General features: G+C 38.6%; 1 protein-coding gene and 1 pseudogene across 1 annotated transcript in view; one reads left to right on the forward strand and one right to left on the reverse strand.

Annotated features, from left to right (window-relative positions):
- CCDC192 (coiled-coil domain containing 192) overlaps window positions 1–21847 on the reverse strand; it is a 196510-nt gene that overhangs the window by 34627 nt on the left and 140036 nt on the right. The gene's annotated exons all lie outside the window — the stretch shown is intronic.
- On the forward strand, window positions 14798–15735 carry LOC113615844 (rRNA methyltransferase 2, mitochondrial pseudogene; annotated as a pseudogene).

The following is a 21847-nucleotide window of genomic DNA, read 5'->3' on the forward strand; positions in this document are numbered from 1 at the left end:
ATAACTGCAGAACACTGATGACTATTCATGCCATCCTGATTTTTGGATTGACTCATTTTTGCCGTGTGAATCAGAATTCTTTTTCATGTCATTACCTAGCAATATTATGATTTAACAAAACAGTTTAATTTCTTGAGGAATATTTCAATGAAATAACATGGAATGAGTTTCTTTACCTAAGCTTCATGGAAGAAAGGAACACAGTTTTTTTTGTTTACTGCAAATAGATGCTCAATTTTATTGTGGGGAATACAACTGATTATAATTTAAGCCATGTCTCATTGTTTAGACTATTTTACATTTCTGCTTAAAAAATAATTTCTAAATACTTAAACTTTTTAAAAACCAAATTGTGTTTTCTCTGGGGAAAACAAGATTTATTCTGAACCCAGAATTTAAAGTCTTTTTCCTCAAATCTGTCCTTTTCCAGAAGAGACTATTATTTAGTAAGACTTGAGCTACAAACTAATATCAATTTTATATAGCACTGCTTTAATTTAAAAATGATCTTAAAGGAAACCTAATTGAATATAAGGGTTTGGGCTGCCCCTCTTACTTGTTAGTTAATCCTGTAGGAAGCCAGGCAGTTCTGTCCATGAGGTCATGGCTCAGGAACCTTGTCAATTTATCTGAGTCATAGGTGCATTTGTGAGAATGTTTTGTAATATTTAATGTGTTTTTTTTCTTTTGTTTTCCTGAGTCCAAAAATCCTTTGATCTAGTCTACTATAAGCATTTGTCTGACTCAGAAGAAACTGGAATTTGTTACAAAAAATTCGCAACAGGCTATAATTAGTGTTTGACCTTCAAAATTGGGTCATGCAAGCAAGCCACTTGTGGCTGACAGTATTTTCCCGAGATGGCCACAGCAATATGTCCTGTCCCACATGCTCTCTGAAATGTGAACCGGCCACACCCCTTCAAGAGGTGGAATCGAATTCCTCTCTCCTTGAATCTGAACTGGCCTCAGTGACTCTTCCAACTAATAGAATACACACAATTCCGTTGTGCTTATACATCTGAGTTTAGGATGTCGCATTTCTAAAAGAGACACCTTCAAGAAAAAGAAGGCAAGGAGCACTCATGATGCAGGAGTTTTCAGATGAATTTTTTCAACAAAATCTTACAGCACTATTCCAGTTTTACAGCAATGAAGAAACCAAGGCGCAGCCAGATATTAGATTAGCAGAACTGGGGGATTTGGATCCCTGTTCTTCTGTTTCTCTGCACTCTTCACTCTTTCTCCTGAGACCTAGATATTCAAGGCAAATGTTAAAATGTCTCTGACAAATAATGGATATACCTGCATGTTATACTAAGCATCTGTGGGTGCAGGTGCCTTTTGGACCTGCTGGGGAGTTTTCGCTGGCGATCCGAAGCCATTACGTAAATGTCAGTGGAAACATGAACTTGAGGGTAACCATCAAGGAGATCTGCCATCCCACACGGAGTTCAGAGCCCCTGCCCCTTTTATGCCGTTCTATGGGACATCCATACATGCAGGGTGTTTGGGTAAATATTCACAGATAAACATGCAGGTTGTTTTGAGAATTTTCTATATTTAAAAAGATACTACAAATAGGGAGTCTGGCCCTGCAAGATCAAGATCAGGCCTGAATCTTTAACCTGCGTTCCTGCAAGCTCACAAATGAGCAGAGAGCAGGTGCCCTGCTGGGTGATCGGGTTTGAAGGGACAGCAGTTTCCTTTTTCTCATTCTGTGTGAGCGTGTGTGTGCGTGAGCGTGCACGTGTGTTTTGTGTGAACAACTTTTACGTTTATGTCTGCCAGCTGAGAGGCTGTGTTTATGTCCTTTAAGTTCAGGAACAGGCCCTCGTCTTGTTGACACTGCAGCTTTATGACTAAGCCAGCATCCCTGTCATCCCAGAAACTCTCTCTCCGAACATTTCCTCTCCTGCAAACATGTGTGTCCCGACGGGGCCCGGTCAGCAGCCTCAGCGCAGGGCCTGTTTTTCTGCTTCTGAAGGTGCCTTAACCTTTCCACCACTCTCTTTGCACACCTTCCTCCCCTCAGGCAAAGGTCTGTTTAGAGTGGTTCTCTCTTCACCTATGTATTAAACATTTCTTTTGTTCTATTGGAAAGAAGTCCCTCTATGTCCCCAAAATGCAGAACAGAGAAATAAAGACATAATTCCTAACTTTTACTCTGGAGCTTAAAATTATCAGCATTCTATAACTTTGGGAAGCAAATTTCAAAACATGTCTGTGACTCACTCCTCATTCATAAACTTTGTATTTTCTTCCTAAAAAGCTAGTTGACTCTAAGGAAACTACTCTCTTTTATCACTGCCCTGGAATCCAAGGAGGCACCACAAAGAAAGCAAAACTGAGGCCAGGGACCCCTGCTCACAGTGCCAATCTCTCCTCATTAGATGTGACCCATGTGCCCTAGAGCCACAGGATTATTAGAAAACCATAATTCTGTCCGAAGTACTGAACTGCTACAGATTTACCCTGGCACCATTTCAGTCAGAGTGACCTCCATCTTTCTACCTACCCTCCCGGGCCCTGTCAGCAGGATGGAGAGTGCTGTGCGGAGTTGGGAATAGGCTCCCCTAGAAGACCGGTCCTTCCATATCCTGGGTATTTCATAGGGTCAAACAAGCTTCTTGCTTGCTGGGCTGTGTTCAAGCCCATCTCCCGTCTCTCTATCCTACTTGCCCCTTGTTCCTCTACCTCCTCATTCCTGCAAAACAGGCTACTTATTGCTGCCTAAAGTAGGGCATGATTTCAGGGGGTTTTTTTCCCCTTAAATTACTGCATGTATAAACAAACTATTACATAGGGAACTCGGAATCAAGTAACTTAAGTCAGCTCTCCTCTACTAACTGATACTTGGACCATATTAGGAACTCTTTCAGGCCATTAAAATATTCTCTAACATGTTTTTAAGCTATCCAGTTCCGAAATTCCTGTGTTAATGATAAAGTTGGAAGTTAACTCTTGTAACTTATTACTGTTATACTACCCAGTACGTTAAGCTTCTCCTTTGATATCAGGGAGGGTATTTTTTTATTTTATTTTATTTTATTGGAGCATAGTTGATTTACAATGTTGTGTTAGTTTCAGGTGTACAGCAAAGTGATTCAGTTATACATATACATATATTCATTCTTTTTTAGATTCTTTTCTCATATAGGTTATCACAGAATATTGAGTAGAGTTCCCTATGCTATATGGTAGGTCCTTGTTGGTTAACTATCTTATATATAGTAGCGTGTGTATGTTCATCCCAAGCTCCTGATTTATCCCCCCTCCCACGTTTCCCCTTTGGTAACCATAAACTTGTTTTCAAAGTCTTTGAGTCTGTTTCCCTTTTGTGAATAGGGAGGGTCTTAATTACTAGATAGAATCCTATCAGTTAATTACTTCTGCAGCACATTAACTTGTGTTCTATTGAAATAAAATTTACTTTTGAAGTAAAATACATTAAATATTTTCACATTCTCAAATGATGTTTTAAAAAAGTACTTTCATAAAGTAGAACACCGATTCTAAGGTAAAATTTTGAAAGGTAAAAAGGGAATGAGACAATTCTCCAAAGGCTAAGTCCTAGGAGAAAAACTGAAAAAAGAAAACACTATATATGCCTTTTTTCTAAAACTGTATTATTCTATATATACAGAAGTTTTGTTTCCATAGATAATATTAAAAATCCTCAAGACCTTACCTTTTGCTATAAGAGTGGCCTAATGATATATGCCTGCTTTTACATCAAGAATTACTCTATTGTAAGCACTCATAACCTGAGAGCCTTAACTTTCACATTCAGAACTATTCTACTGGGAATTCAGCTCAATGCTTTGATGAAGTTTTTCTTCTTCCTCTTCTTTGTCTTCTGTAATGTGGTGTTATTTCTGCAGTTTCCATATGGATTGATTGTGGACAGACATATTCCTTTTCTGCAATCTCTTCCCTCTAAGAAATGAATTATTCGTTTGTGTTTTGTTTTTTTACTTTTTTTGGACTTAATATAGAATTTTTCTCTTTAAAATTTGTTTAAATAAGGTAAGCTTAAATGGCTTCTGATACAATATAGCACATGAGATACAGTTCAATTAGGTGGAAACAAATAATGGTCCTATGTGAGGGAACTACTGTGTAAGAGTGTTTGTTTGATTATATTAAACATCTGCTTAAAAGGTGTAGAAGATAAAGTATAAAACCTTGAAAGAACACAAGTTTTAGGGAAGAAACACAAAAGAAGTTGACTTGAAGTTTCAAACTAAAGTTATAAAATCTTCTGGTAGACTTTGTTCATAAAGGAAAACTTTTTTCAATTTGAATTGAATCTTTTTTTTTTCAATTCAGAGAAACCATTCTTTGGAAAGAGGAGCAGTAGAGTGGGTAGGCGATATTGTATGTTAGTAACCTAGTCACCGTGGTAAAAGCATTCAGATTGAGCAATTACATTCAGGTAGTTACATTTAGAGCCTTCATACTGCACCAGTCATGATGTCTCTTTGTTTCTGTATTTTCCCCCATAAACCACAAAGCAGAGAACATAGAAAAAGAACGAAAAGAATCAGGGACCACAGGAAACTTCTGTTCTGTGAATAAAGGGGAACAGAATACCATGCTTAAGATCTAGAGCTTAAGATCAGAACAGAAGAAGTGAAAGTCTAATGAGTAAATGTAGTAAATCACTTGTGATATCATCAGAAATGCAAATTCCTGCATCTCCACACAGACATACTAAATCAGAATGTCTTTAGAAAGGGCCTAGGAATTTAAATTCCACTAATTCTCCAGGTGACTTTTTAGTATATTAACATTTGAAATCCAAATAAAGCCAATTTAGGGATTTTTATTTAAAAAAAAATCATACAGAGCCAATTGCCTGATAAAAATTAGGCCTTATTCTAAGAATACATTTGTAACCTAATATCAAGCTAAGTAGCCACTGATAATCAGTAATATTTTGTCTGAGGTGGCACAGCTTTTTACCTACATGTTTCCTTTCTTATAAATCTTGCTCTAGATTATATTTTTGTGTTTATTCATCTTTTAAGAAGTAGTCAACAAACTAATACTCATTAAAGACTTCTCAAATGGGAGAGCCATAGTTGACTGGGACATCTGGGTTCTGGAGCTAGCTTCAGTCTTTTGATCTCTCTGGGCTTTGGTTTTTCTCTTCTGTCAAATATCATTTAGACTAAATCAGGAGCTGTGAAGTTAAGGACCATGGGTAGAGTTGGCCTGGCTAACCTATTGGGAGAGACGGGAGATGGGGCTACTGGAGAGGGGGCTGGCACTGTTCAGCTCTAACCAAAAGTTGCCAGGAAAGAATTCAGACTCAGGATTGCCTGAGTGTCCAACTTTTCAAGAGAAGCTGGAAATCCTGCTTGTAATAGGAAATCTGATTGTTAAATGGTTGCAGCTAATGCAAAATATCTAACATATAGCACGGGCCAATACTTTAAAGAACAATTAAAACACTTTGGTTGGCTAGATTTAGCCTGTAGGCTAATTTGTGGCCTTGTTAAGATCCTTTCTAGTTCCCAAATCCTGTATATCCTCTACGTTTCACAGCTCTCCAGTTCTATATTGCCATATTGTCAACTCTAGGCACCTGGAGACAACATAAGTAGTAACTAAGAGAAGCTAGTTACAGGGTATTTCCTTATAGACTTAATTCTGCTTCAGTGTAGGACATTCATATTAGTTTCAAAGGGACAATACTAAGAAGATATATAGCAGAGCAGATGCCTGGTTGTAGACACTTAAATTGTCCATCCTCATTTAACATGTCATGGCTGATGACTGTGTCCATTATAAGTGAGTTAAGATTAGACAGGACTAAAGGATCTGAGCAATCAGATTGCCTGTAGTTTTTAAGTCTGTCCTGTAAGTTGTAGGACCTATGTTTCCATGTCATGTACATATACAGTAAAGATAGCTAATTAGGACAAATAAATGTTTCTGCTGTCTCACTCTTTTACAAATCATAAAGCCTTTAGGAATCTTTCTTTACCTCTCTGTATAATTCATTCGATCTTTGAAGGTTTGGATTTTTTTCCAACTCAAATGTTAGATAAATCTAACGCAATTTTGTTGAATTAAAAAAAATAGACCATTAAATCAAAACTACAATGAGGTATCACCTTATACTGGTCAGAATGGCCATCATCAAAAAGTCTACAAATAATAAATGCTGGAGAGGGTGTGGAGAAAAGGGAAGCCTCCTACATTGTTGGTGGGAATGTAAACTGGTGCAGCCACTATGGAGAACAGTATGGAGATTCCTTAAAAAAATAAAAATAAAGTTACCATGTGATCCTGAAATCTCACTCCTGAGCACATAACTGGAAAAGATGAAAACTCTAGTTCAAAAAAATATATTCACCCCAATGTTCACAGCAGCACTATTCACAATAGCCAAGACAGGGAAGCAACCTAAATGTACATTATCATATGAGTGGATAAAGAAGATGCGGTATATATATACAATGGAATATAACTTAGCCATAAAAAAAGAAATAATGCCATTTGCAGTTACATGGATGACCTAGATATTATCATACTAAGTGAAGTAAGTCAGGCAAAGAAAGACAAATATCATGTGATATCACTTACATGTGGAAACTAAAAACACAATACAAATCAACTTATTTAAAAAACAGAAACAGACTCACAGACATAGAAAACAAACTTATGATTACCAAAGGGAAAAGAGAAGAGGGAGGGATAAATTAGGAGTATGGAATTAACAGATGCATACCACAATATATAAAATATATAAACAACAAGGGTTTACTCTATAGCACAGGGAACTATATTCAATATCTTGTAATAATCTATAATGGAAAAGGATCTGAAGCTGTACACCTGACACTAACACAATATTGTAAATCAACTATAGTTAAATTTTAAAAAATAGACCATTGTATAATTGCCAAAACCTACTTTCGCATACATATCTACAACATTGACACCCCATTCTCACACATATTTAAGTATAAAAGCTTAAGTTCAGAAAGATTCCTTCAGTTGTATTTAGAGGTGTTATCCCAAAGGTATTAGATTTCTACCCCTTGTGTTGAACTATCCTTTGCTATATTGAAGTCCTGGAAAATTTTAGAAGTACCATTCAGCATTTTATACAGTACTGACGGACTCACTTGATATTTCCAGATTACTAAAGGCCTGAGTATTTATAGAAGGGTTACCACCCTCTCTGTTCACTCTGTTTTTGAGAAGAGATTTACTGACTGGGGAATCTCTAAAGGTATATTGAAGACACACTTGGATTGAGATGGGCATCCTTGTTCTGCCATGAACCCAGGATTTTGGGTAATAAGACCTGGCATTTGTTGATTCTCTCTGTGCCAGATACTTTATGTACATTATTCATAATCTTACAACCACCTTGTAAAGTAGCTATTCCCATATTACAGCTGAGGAAATTGAGGCTCAGAGATAGTAAGGGACTTGTCTGAATGACCAAACTGGGATCCGAAACTAATTCTGCATGGTTCCAAGGTCCATATTTTGTCCATTACTTCCTGGTGCCTCCCAGTATTGCAGAGTGGAGAGAGGGTTTTCTGGGCCCCAGTTTTCTCATCTGTAAAACATGGGAGTTGGACAGTATGATCACTGAAGTCTGTTTTACTTTTAACATCCTATACTGATATTTTAGGGCTTTCTGTTACAGAGACTATGACTCATTCCTAGGCAAAACCCACTTTGAATGTTTTCAGATACCTCAGATCCTGGCTGAGATTTTCAAACAGGATGTTGACAGATATACTTAATATTAATCTTGTCTCTTGTGGTATTGGGATTCCTGCCAATTCTTTGTCACTCAAAACAATGGAGAGCATTATTTTCCGTTCTATTTTCACATAAACCTACTCTAGACTCTTTTTCGTCCTTACCCTGAGCTATGGGCTTATATTTAACCAGACTCTTGACTTTTTAAATCTTTATTTGCACATTTGTACAACGATAATAAAGATTTCTAAGTCTTTTTTAAAAATCCACAGTAATCTACGTTCTCTTTAGAATATCATATAAAACAATACCACATAAAACTGGACAATAATAATAAGATGATGTCAGACGATCACGTTGCTAGTTGCCAAGTGAACTATTAGAGTTAGTGAAGATAAAATTTCAATTCTCTCCATATTACCTATGTATTTGAAATCTATATACACACTTGCAAGTACTTCTGTTTATTAGGGAAGTACATTTTAAATTCACGTAGATTAAGGTATTTGGAAATCTAAGCTGCATCTCAACTAATGTCAGCATCTTAGATACTAAACCAATTTTTATACAAGTTGGAAATGACTACATTACCTTTCTCTACTGCTAGTTCTATCCAGGAATTAATCTTTCTAATGATTAGATTTGCATAGTAACAAAACAGAACAATGACAACAACAAAAAACAGCCCCTTAATTATCTCAGGATTGTCTAGCTTTTCTTTTTTTCTCTTTATTTATTTATTTATTTATTTATTTACGGTACGTGGGCCTCTCACTGTTTTGGCCTCTCTCGTTGTGGAGCACAGGCTCCGGACGCGCAGGCTCAGTGACCATGGCTCACGGGCCTAGCCGCTCCGCGACATGTGGGATCTTCCCGGACCGGGGCACGAACCCGTGTCCCCTGCATCAGCAGGCGGACTCTCAACCACTGCGCCACCAGGGAAGCCCTAGCTTTTCTTTTGAGATAGTGAGGTTCTATGATATTTCTTCTTTAACTTAGGGGTTTCCTCCCTTGCTCCAAAAATGTAATGACATCAGATAATTGTACAACTTAATTCTGAAAAAAAGAATGCAAAGTAAAAATCTTCAGATAATAACTATTGTAACCAACATTCTTTATAGCCTCTTGGCTATAAGTCATCATCATTCCTGATGATGATTCTCTGCTGAAAACCAACATTTATTGACAGTTTTCTTTATGCAAGGCAACAATACTGGATATTGTTGGAAGACACAAATATGCTAAAGATGTAATGCATGCCCTTAAAGAGCTTATGGTATAATAGGGAAGAGATGGCCAAAAATTGTTAGATAAGCTAAAAGCTGATAAACACCATTAAAAGAGCACAGATAAGTGCTTAAGGGGTTCTGAAGAGCTGGGCATTTCACCTTGGACTTGAAGATCAGGAAACGTTTAGACATTTAGGGGAGGATGTTCCAGAAACAGAAACAAAACAAAGATCTTCATGACCTTTATCACTTGGTCCATTCTTTTTGAATTTTCTTTTGCGGCCACCCCGTCTCATGCATATCTCTCAACATGGTTAACACTCGTACTTATCATTTAAGACCCAATGGGGGTCTCATCCGTCAAGAATCCTCCTCCATCCAGGAGGTTAGGAATTCTAATTCAGTTTGATTGGGATAAATGAATATCCTTCTCAAGTTTTCTCCATTTTATTAAATTAATCTCCTGCCACTTCTTTTCACGAACCCAAGGACTCATCGTTGTTACCTTCATCTCCTTCCTTCACCCCCACATCCAGTTTATCACCATGTCTCACTAATTCTTTTTCTAAAATAAAGATTAAATCTATTTTAGATTAAGAAAAGGCATATGCATATACATATGGCATACAATACAATGGAATAGTGTTCAGCTATAAAAAGAAATGAAATTTTAATATATGCTGCAGCATGGGTGGACTTTAAAAACATTGTGTTTAGTGAAATAAGCCAGAAACAGAGGGATAAATATGATTCCACTTATATGAAGTATATATAATGGACAAATTCATAAAGACAGAAAGTAGAACAGAGATTACCAGGGGCTGGAAGGAAGGGGAGTTATTGTTCAATGGGTACAGAATTTTTGTTGGAGATGATGAAAAAATTTTGGATATCAATAATGGTGATGGTTATACAACATTGTGAATATGTTAAATGCCACTGAACTGTATAGCTACAAATGGTTAAAATGATAAATATTCTGTTATGTGTATTATACTACAGTTAACACTTTTAAATTAAATCCATTTTCTCCAATTCTACTTCTGTGGTCCATACCACCACTTCCTCTCACCTGGACTATTGAAATACTACATTTGATCTAGTCCCTGCCCCTCTTTACACACTCATCCCCTGCACTTTCCCCTTCATTTACTTACTCCACTTCAGGGATATTAGATTTGTTACTATTGTGAACATACATCAAACTGTTTCCCTGAAATAGCTTTATACTTGCACTTTCCTTTTGGAGTGTGCTTGTCCTCTTCCTCTCTATATGCTTGACTACTACTCATAATTCATGTTTCAGTTGAAATGTCATCTCCTTCATTTTTTTGTTTGTTTGTTTGTTTTTGTGGTACGTGGGCCTCTCACCGTTGTGGCCTCTCCCGTTGCGGAGCACAGGCTCCGGACGCGCAGGCTCAGCGGCCATGGCTCACGGGCCCAGCCGCTCCGCGACATGTGGGATCTTCCCGGACCGGGGCACGAACCCATGTCCCCTGCATCGGCAGGCGGACTCTCAACCACTGCGCCACCAGGGAAGCCCTGTCATCTCCTTCTTAAAGAGGCTTTTGCTGATCTACCTCATCAAAGTGTTCTCTACCCTACTCCAACTTCTATTTTATATCATAAAATTCCATGTAATTTCTTCACTGCACTTACCCAATTTGTAACTTTTCTTTTTACCAATTTATTTATCTTGAGTAACGGGGTAAATGGTGGTGCCACAGCCTAAGATGGGAGGAGATAGTGTAAGACCATCTTTGAAGCATGATTAGGTTGGAAGAGAAAATGTAAAGTTGACCTGCAAACAGATGAATCTGGAGTTAAAGGGAGAGAGTTGGACTGGAGATACAAATTTAGGAATTATTAGACGATAGGTGATATTTAAGGCCATGAGAATGAATGAGACAATCCAGGGAAAAACTGAAAATTGAGAGAAAGAGGGGGCTCTGGACTAGGTCTAGAAAGTCTTCAGAGGTTCTATAAAGTAGAATTCAACACATTAGAGAAGTAACCAATAAGGAAGAAGGAAAACTAGGACTCTGTGGTTTGACATAGCCAAGAGTGGAAATGTGTCAGGAACAAAGCAGTGATCATCTGTGTGGTGTGATGCTATGAATTGAAGTAAGATGAACACAGGGAAGTTTACATTGGGTCTGACATCATGAAGATAGTTGGGGACCTTGGTTAGAGTACTTTCAGTGGAATACCATCATCTAAATGGGGTGGGAAAAACAAGATTGAGGTGGATTAAACAGCAAATGGGAGGGAGGTGAGGAAGTCAAGACAGTCTGGAGCTGTTTACTTTAGAATAAGAGTGGGAAAATGGTACTGAGTGATGAGGAATCAAAGAAGTTTTTGCAGGGATGTGAGATACCAGCATGTTCCCATGCAGATAGGAATGAGCTAGGAAAGAGTATATGATGCAAGTGTGAGGTTGGATAAATAAGTGACGTACCTAAGAAGGTGAGAACCGCGGGATCTGGAGCACTAGTAGGAGGATAGAACCTTGAATGAGAGGAGGGACACTTTCTCCACTGGTAACAGAAGGCAATCAGAAGAGCACAGGTGACCACATGAAGCAAGAATTAAATTCCGTCAGTAGTGGAAAGGCGAGAGTCTCCATTTGATGACCCGCGTATTCTCAGTGAGTTACAGGTGAGGTCATCAGCTGGGTGTAAGTGTGGAAGAGGAGAGGGAAATTTGAGAAGAGACAGGAGGGTACAGAATAGTTGTCTAGGAGAGGGAGAAAGCAACTTACCGGAAAAAAAATCACAGCTGTTCTGCTGGGAAAAGTTTCATGCTCATCTGAGGTCTGTAGTCATACAAACCAATCAGGCAGGTTTTGTTATTTTGTCAGCAGATATGAAGAACAGAGATAGAGGGTTTCTATCAGATATTTTGTCAGGCAAGTGATGGAGAGAGGGAATATGAGTAGGTAAAAGGAGGTTTTAAGAAATAAATCTACAAAGGTATGTTGAGGCCAGTTCATGGAGAACTCTGAATGTCAGGCTAAAATATATGACCTTTATTTCACAGACAATGAGAAGCCATTAAAGTATGTCTCACTATGAAAGTGACATTACCAAAACTATATTCTTGCATAATTAACCTGCCTTTAATGTAAGGCAGTGAGATGGTTACAGAATAAAACCAACAAGAATATTTGTGAAGGACCAGGGGTTAGATAATCAAGACCTAAATGAAAGTAAGCAACAGTTGACTTGAACCAGACCACGGAAGGTTGAATTCTTAAGAGATCTTGGTATCTTTTGGAACTAAACCAACTTGATGGGATTATCAGGTTACAGGGGAGAGAATCCTACAAGCTGGACAGGGATTAGGCAGGATATTACTTAAAGCAGCTGGCAACAGCTGTACATCAAGAGACATACTGATTAATCACAGAATGAGTGAGAACTTAAGAGTCACCTTGAGTATTGGAACCAAATAAATAATCATTAAACTGTTGATCATTGATAGGGCCAGTGGAGGTCAGAAAGAGTTCAGGAAGTGGTATGCATGATGCGTGGAGTCAGAAGGCATAGACTACAGCCAACACAAGGATGCCGGGTGCTGGCCCAAAGTGCTAAGTAGGGCAGGGAGGCCAGCCAGTTTAGAGAGTAGAATAGAAAGGACTTTGGATCTAATGTTCAGTTTAGTTTTTCAGGATTGGCCAGCTTAATGATAATGCTTGGATCTGAACTCTTGAGTCCTAGATTTTATGCCATCTAAATATATGTATTTACCATAGTATGAGTTGAAATGGTGAAGTGAAAAGTCATAAAATAATATAGTTGGAGATAAATCAATATCAGCTTGTTACAATACAGTGTAGAAGAATTAGTAATGCTTTAAATCAATCCTAGGATTTGATAATCTCCTTCTACCAGGGAGCCAGCATCTGTGCTAGTGGTCCTACAGATATTACTGGTAATCTCTTCCCTGGTAAATCTGCCAGGGTGGCTTTAAATTTTTAATTTTATAAGCAAACTTTCTCCAATGTGTAGGAGTTCATAACCATATTAGGCAACAGAACACTAGGACAGAATTCCATTAAATTTTATTTAATGTCCATCCATCCAACATTTCATGACCATTAAGTATCAGGCACTGTGCTAGGCTGTGGATACAAAGAAAAAGTAAGATGCCATCTCTGTTTCTCTTCAAGGAAACTCTAGATCTGTTAGTAAAGAAAGATAAAGAGATATTTATATAATAGATGTTATGACTGTGGTATGCATAAGATTCATGGAAAGGCTAGTGAGTGGGTGGGGAGATGGTAGTGGTCATGGAAGTGGTTGCAAAAGACTTTCTGAAGAAGGATCAGAAGACACGAAGGGGACAGGGCTGGGAGAGAGGTAAAGGGTTAAGGCATCTTACAAAGAGGAAATAGGTGGTGCAAAGCCTTCACGAACCGAGCAGAGTGGCACTTTGGGGGAAATTTCTAGTAGTTGCACATGGCTGTAACACTTCAGTTAGCCCTGAGTGGATGGTGGCGGCCAGAGTCGGACCCCCAGCCACACTGCCCAGCTAAGCCAAGAGTTTCATGGAAGCGGCATTGAAAATCTAATTTAAAAGAGCCATGGCGAGGAGAAGTTGCGGCTGCAGGTGGCCTGGCTTTAGGAAGACCAGTTCTGGAGGCTGGGGAGTCCAAGATGAAAAGTGCCAGCTAATTCAGTTCCTGTATAAACTCCATGAAGCCAGACATTTTGGACTGCTTTTTACTACTGAAATCCACAGATCTAGATTAGTTCCTGCTTCATAATTTTCAGAAGGAGTGGAGAAGAGCAGAGATGAGAATGACTTTCAGAATTACAACAGCTCGGAAATCTTGAACAGAAGCCAGTCAGACAGGTAGAAAGTTTTGCTTTTACCATTTGGTTTAGGATTCTATCTGTTTGTTTTTTATTTTTCCTTTTTTTTCTTCCTTTCTTCTGAGCCATGTGACTGACAGGGTCTTTGTGCTCAGGCCGGGTGTCAGGCCTGAGCCTCTGAGGTGGGAGAGCTGAGTTCAGGACACTGGACCACCAGAGACCTACCAGCTCCATGTAATATCAACCGGCAAGAGCTCTCCCAGAGATCACCGTGTCAACACTAAGACCCAGCTCCACCCAAAGGCAAGCAAGCTCCAGTGCTGGACGCCCCATACCAAACAACTAGCAAGACAGGAACACAACCCCACCCATTAGCAGAGAGGCTGCCTAAAATCACAGTAAGTTCACAGATGCCCCAAAACACACCACCATACGTGGCCCTGCCCACCAGAAGGATAAGATCCAGGCCCACCCACCAGAACACAGGCACTAGTCCCCTCCATCAGGAAGCCTACACAAGCCACTGAACCAACCACACTCACTAGGGGCAGGCACAAAAAACAATGGGAACTACGAACCTGCAGCCTGTGAGAAGGAGAACCCAAACACAGTAAGTTAAGCAAAATGAGAAGACAGAGAAATGCGCAGCAGATGAAGGAGCAAGGTGAAAACCCACCAGACCAAACAAATGAAGAGGAAATAGGCAGTCTACCTGAAAAAGAATTGAGAGTAATGATAGTAAAGATGAATCAAAATCTTGGAAATAGAATGTAGAAAATACAAGAAATGTTTAACAAGGACCTAGAAAAACTAAACAGCAAACAAACAATGATGAACAACACAATAAATGAAATTAAAAATTCTCTGGAAGGAATCAATAGCAGAATGACTGAGGCAGAAGAGCGGAGAAGGGACCTGGAAGATAAAATAGTGGAAATAACTACCTCAGAGAAGAATAAAGAAAAAAGAATGAAAAGAATTGAGGTAGGTGGTGGTGGCAGCTGGAGCAGGTCAGCATTCATGGCCAGGTCCTTGAAGCTGATGTGGTCTTCCTTTCAGCGTCAAAGGTTCCACACTGGTGGGAGTTGCTTCAAGGGCCGGACCAGCGCTGAGCACCTGTGGCTGATGCGGCATTTGAGGGACCCGTTTGTGAAGGCTGCGAAGGTGGAGAGTTACAGGTGTCGAAGTGCCTTCAAGCTCCTGGAGGTGAACGAGAGGCACTGGATTCTGCGGCCTGGCCTCTGGGTGTTAGACTGTGGTGTCGCTCCTGGCGCGTGGAGCCAGGTGGCTGTGCACAGTGTCAATGCTGCAGGCACAGATCCCAGTGCTCCTGTTGGCTTTGTGCTTGGGGTAGATCTCCTTCACATATTCCCCCGGAAGGAGCAACTTTTCTGTGCCCTGCTGATGTGACTGACCCAAGAACCTTCCAGAGAATCTGAGAAGTGCTACCTGCTGGGAGAGCAGATGTGATTCTGAGTGACATGGCACCCAATGCCACAGGGATCCAGGGCCTCGACCATGACAGGCTCATCAGCTTTTGCTTGTCCCTTCTGGACATGGCTCCAGAAGTCCTGCACCCAGGGGGAACATTCCTGTGAAAAACCTGGGCTGGAAGTCAAAGCCATCGGTTACAGAAGAGACTGACAGAGGAATTCCAGAAAACAAGGACTGTAAAACCTGAAGCCAGCAGGAAAGAATCATCAGAGGTGTACCTCTTGGCCACACAGTACCAAAGAGGGAAGGGGGAAGGTCTGTGAAGGAATGAGAGTTTCTTCTGCTGTTTCTGGTTCTTTTTCACTGCAAATGTAGCTTGAGCCCTTTCCTGAAGTGTGGCTGGGGAGATCCGAGCTTGATCTGGGATGCAGCGGGCAGGACAAAAGGGGGACCTTTTCTTAAAGCCCAAAAGATATGACAAAACAATTCAGAGTCTAAGACATATGATAAAAAAGTCTCTATACCATGATTCGTGAGGAGGAAGAGATAGGCAAAGATTAAAGGATGAAAAGGCAGACTGAGGGAAGGATAAAAATATTGGGAGTCAGGCTTCCCTGGTGGCGCAGTGGTTGAGAGTCCACCTGCCGATGCAGGGGACACGGGTTCGTGCCCCGGTCCGGGAAGATCCCACATGCCATGGAGCAGCTAGGCCCATGAGCCATGGCTGCTGAGCCTGTGTGTCCAGAGCCTGTGCTCCGCAACGGGAGATGCTACAACAGTGAGAGGCCCGCTGCAAAAGAAACAAAACAAACAAACAAACAAAATACTGGGAGGCAGAGAAACATACACATGGACACCTTTATGTAACTTTCTCTTCATACCCACGTTAGTATGTTACAGAGAAACAGGCTGCCACCCTTGCTCCGAAACAACCCAGAGGTTTCCAGGTGTTATTTTGGGTTTACCATGTAATGTAGAAAAAATCTGAAGTTTCAGTCTGGGTATTTTTATCCATCTCTCTGGCGAATGATCTGGAAATACATCCATTCTTCAAGCAGTGAGAGTTCTCAGAACAATTAGGGAAGACATTTGGTATGAATTATGCATGGGGTGGGTGTGCTTTGTTTTTTCAATGGAATTGTTGCTGTAATACTCCAGCCTCCAAAGACTTAAAGGTAAGTGCCAAAGCAAGCAGAGAAGTGGTGTGTTCGTTTATTTCCTTTTACTCGTACAGGAACTCGATGCAACTTTACAAAACAATATAGGCCGTATTATTTTATGGTATTTCCATGTTTTTAAGTTCATCTTTTGAAAAATTAATTTCTTCAAAACCATTTCCTGGAGGTGTGCTCATCTCTTAAGAAGAGTTTATTGATTGTAATGATGATTAAATGTGTAGACTGAAATAAAACGCAAAAAAAAAAAAAAAAAAAGAATTGAGGCAGTCTCAGAGATCTCTGGGAAACATTAAATGCACCAACATTCGAATTATAGGGTCCCAGAAGAAGAGAAAAAGAAACGGTTGAGAAAACATTTGAAGAGATTATAGTTGAAAATTTCCCTAACATGGGAAAGGAAACAGTCAATCAAGTCCAGGAAATGCAGAGAGTCCCATTCAGGATAAATCCAAGGAGAAACACACCAAGACATATATTAATCGAACAACCAAAAATTAACTACAAAGAAAATGTATTAAAAGCAGCACGGGAAAAACAACAAATAACAAACAAGGGAATCCCCATAAGGTTAACAGCTGATCTTTGAGCAGAAACTCTGCAAGCCAGAAGGGAGTGGCATAACATATTTAAAGAGATGAAAGGGAAAAAAGGACAACCAAGATTACTTTACCCAGCAAGGATCTCATTCAGATGCAATGGAGAAATTAAAACCTTTCCAGAGAAGCAAAAGTTAAAGAATTCAACACCACCAAACCATTTTTACAACAAATGTTAAAGGAAGTTCTCTAGACAGGAGACACAAGAAGGAAAAGACCTACAAAAACAAACACAAAACAATTAAGAAAATGGTAATAGGAACATACATATCGATAAATTATGTTAAATGTAAATGGATTAAATACTCTAACCAAAAGACACAGACTGGCTGAATGAGTACAAAAACAAGACCCATATATATGCTGCCTACAAGAGACTCACTTCACACCTAGGGACAGATATAGACTGAAAGTGAAGGGATGGAAAAAGATATTCCATGCAAATGGAAATCAAAAGAAAGCTGGAGTAGCAATTCTCATATCAGACAAAATAGACTTTAAAATAAAAATTATTATGAGAGACAAAGAAGGACACTATATAACGATCAAGGGATCAATCCAAGAAGAAGATGTAACAATTGTAAATATTTGTGCACCCAACATAGGAGCACCTCACTACATAATGAAAATGTTAACAGCCATAAAAGGGGAAATCGACAGTAGTACAATAATAGTAGGAGACTTTAAAACCCCACTTTCACCAAGGGACAGATCATCCGCAATGAAAATAAATAGGGAAACACAAACTTTAAATGACACATTAGACCAGAAGGAATTAATTGATATTTATAGGACATTCCATAAAAAACAACAGAATACACTTTCTTCTCAAGTGATCATGGAACATTCTCCAGGATAGATCATACCTTGGGTTACAAATCAAGCCTTGGTAAATTTAAGAAAATTGAAATCGTATCAAGTATCTTTTCCAACCACAATGATATGAGACTAGATATTAATTACAGGAAAAAAAACTGTAAAAAATACAAACACATGGAGGCTAAACAATATGCTACTAAGTAACCAAGAGATCACTGAAGAAATCAAAGAGGAAATCAAAAAATACCTAGAAACAAATGACAATGAAAACATGATGACCCAAAACCTATGGAGGCAGCAAAACATCTCTAAGAGGGAAGTTTATAGTAATAAAATCCTCAAGATTTTAGAAACCTCAAGAAACAAGAAAAATCTCAAATAAACAACCTAACCTTACACCTAAAACAATTAGAGAAAGAAGAATCACCAAAAAAAACCCCAACAAAACAAACAAACAAAGTTAGCAGAAGGAAGGAAATCATAAAGATCAGATCAGAAATAAATGAAAAAGAAATTAAGGAAACAATAGCAAAGATCAATAAAATTAAAAGCTGGTTCTTTGAGAAGAAAAGCGAAATCATAAACCATTAGCCAGACTCATCAAAAAAAAAGAAGACTCAGATCAGCAGACTTAGAAATGAAAAAGGAGAAGTAACAACTGAAACTGCAGAAATACAAATGATCATGAGAGATTACTACAAGCAACTATATGCCAATAAAATGGACAACCTGGAAGAAATGGAAAAATTCTTAGAAAAGTACAAGATTCCAAGACTGAACCAGGAAGAAATAGAAACTATGAACAGACCAATCACAAGCACTGAAATTGAAACTGTGATTAAAAATCTTCCAACAAACAAAAGCCCAGGGCCAGATGGCTTCATAGGTGAATTCTATCAAACATTTAGAGAAGAGATAACACCTATCCTTATCAAACTCTTCCAAAATATAGCAGAGGGAGGAACACTCCCCAACTCATTCTATGAGGCCACCATCACCCCGATACCAAAACCTGATGAAGATGTTACAAAAAGAGAAAACTACAGGCCAGTGTCAATGATGAACATAGATGAGAAAATCCTCAACAAAATACTAGCAAACAGAATCCAACAGCACATTGAAAGGATCATACACCATGATCAAGTAGTGTTTATCCCAGAAATGCAAGTATTCTTCAATATACACAAATCAATCAATTTGATAAACCATATTAACAAACTGAAGGAGAAAAACCATATGATCATCTCAATCAATGCAGAAAAAGCTTTCAACAAAATTCAACACCGATTTATGATACAAACCCTCCAGAAAGTAGGCATACAAGGAATTTACCTCAACATAATAAAGACCATATATGTCAGACCCACAGCCAACATCATTCTCAGTGGTGAAAAACTGAAACCATTTCCACTAAGATCAGGAACAACACAGGGTTGCCCACTCTCACCACTATTATTCAACATAGCTTTGGAAGTTTTAGTCATGGCAATCAGAGAAGAAAAAGAAATTAAAGGAGTCCAAATCGGAAAAGAAGATGTAAAACTTTCACTGTCTGCAGATGACATAATACTATACATTGAAAATCCTAAAGATGCCACCAGAAAACTAATAAAGCTAATCAATGAATTTGGTAAAGTAGCAGGATACAAAATTAATGCACAGAAATCTCTTGCATTCCTATATACTAATGATGAAAAATCTGAAAGAGAAATTAAGGAAACTCTCCTATTTACCATTGCAACAAAAATAATAAAATATCTAGGAATAAACCTACCTAAGGAGACAGAAGACCTGTATGCAGAAAACTATAAAACACTGATGAAAGAAATTAAAGACAAGACAAACAGATGGAGAGATATACCATGTTCTTGGATTGGAAGAATCAACATTGTGAAAATAACTGTACTATCCAAAGCAGTCTACAGATTCAATGCAATCCCTATCAAACTACCAATGGCATTCTTCACAGAACTAAAACAAAAAATTTCACAATTTGTATGGAAATACAAAAGATCCTGGATAGCCAAAGCAATCTTGAGAAAGAAAAACGGAGCTGGAGGAATCAGGATCCCTGACTTCAGACTATACTACAAAGCTACAGTAATCAAGACAGTATGGTACTGGCACAAAAACAGAAATATAGATCAATGGAACAGGATAGAAAGCCCAGAGATAAACCCACGCACATATGGTCACCTTAGCTTTGATAAAGGAAGCAAAAATATACAATGGAGAGAAGACAGCCTCTTCATTAAGTGGTGCTGGGAAAACTGGACAGTTACATGTAAAAAAATGAAATTAGAACATTCCATAGCACCATACACAAAAATAAACTCAAAATGGATTAAAGCCCTAAATGTTAGGCTGGAAATTATAAAACTCTTTGAGGAAACCATAGGCAGAACACTCTTTGACATAAATCACAGCAAGATCCTTTTTGACCCACCTCCTAGAGAAATGGAAATTTAAAAACAATTAACAAATGGGACCTAATGAAACTTAAAAGCTTTTGCACAGCAAAGGAAACCATAAATAAGATGAAAAGGCCCCCCCAGAATGGGAGAAAATATTTGCAAATGAAGCAACTGACAAAGGATTAATCTCCAAAATTTACAAGCAGCTCATGCAGTTCAGTATCAAAAAAAGAAACAACCCAATCCAAAAATGGGCAGAAGACCTAAATAGACATTTCTCAAAGAAGATACACAGATTGCCAGCAAACACATGAAAGGATGCTCAACATCACTAATCATTAGAGAAATTCAAATCAAAACTACAATGAGGTATTACCTCATACTGGTCAGAATGACCATCATCAAAAAACCTGCAAACAATAATTGCTGCAGAAGTTGTGGAGAAAAGGGAACCCTCTTGCACTGTTGGTAGGAATATAAATTGTTACAGCCACTATGCAGAACAGTATGGAGGTTCCTTAAAAAACTAAAATTAGAACTACCATATGACCCAGCAATCCCACTACTGTGCATATGTCCTGAGAAAACTATAATTCAAAAAGAGACATGTATCACAATGTTCATTGCAGCACTATTTACAATAGCCTGGACATGGAAGCAACCTAAATGTCCATCAATGGATGAATGTGTAAAGCAGATGTGACACATATGTACAATGGAATATTACTCAGCCATAAAAAGAAACAAATTTGACTTATTTGTAGTGAGGTAGATGGACCTAGGGTCTGTCATCGAGTGGAATAAGTCAGAAAGAGAAAAACAAATACCGTATACTAACACATATATATGGAATCTAAAAAAAGAAAATGGTTCTGATGAACCTAGGGGCAGGAGAGGAGTAAAGACACAGACATAGAGAATGGCCTTGAGGAGACGGGGAGGGGGAGGGGGAAGGGTAACCTGGGACGAAGTGAGAGAGTGGCATGGACTTATATACACTACCAAATGTAAAATAGATTGTGGGAAGCAGCCGCATAGCACAGGGAGATCAGCTTGGTGCTTTGTGACCACCTAGAGGGGTGGGATAGGGAGGGTGGGAGGGAGACGCAAGAGGGAGGGGATGTGGGGATATATGTATACATATAGCTGATTCACTTTGTTATACAGCAGAAACTAACAAAATTGTAAAGCAATTATACTCCAATAAAGATGCTAAAATAAATTTTCAGTTGGGTTTGGACTTCATCTGTTTCATGTGGATTTTATTTCTCTAGTATAATCTTCATGTATTATGTTTTTTACCCTCCCTCGATTTGAAATTCAATCGATTTTTATTCTTGCTTAACTTTCATAAGCAATGTGCTTAACAGTAGATGCATGTAATAAATCAAGGAATAATATACATAAACTTTCACTAATGTAGAAAGACGTGTGAAATCAGTCATTTAAAAAGGATAAGAATATTAATTTATTGCCTTAAATTAAGCAAAAGGAAATGATGTAATTGAGGCAATAAAAGACTAGGTAGTCTTTTATTTTTCTTTGGGAATGTTTTTCAAGAAGAACCAAAGCCTTTCTATATAATATAGATTAGAGTGTTCATTAGCATGTGCTGATGGGGAAGGAGAA

The sequence above is a fragment of the Aethalodelphis obliquidens genome, unplaced genomic scaffold (assembly GCF_003676395.1).
Source record: "Aethalodelphis obliquidens isolate GAN/ISIS:26980383/991018 unplaced genomic scaffold, ASM367639v1 scaffold4, whole genome shotgun sequence".
Classification (NCBI taxonomy): Eukaryota; Metazoa; Chordata; class Mammalia; order Artiodactyla; family Delphinidae; genus Aethalodelphis; species Aethalodelphis obliquidens.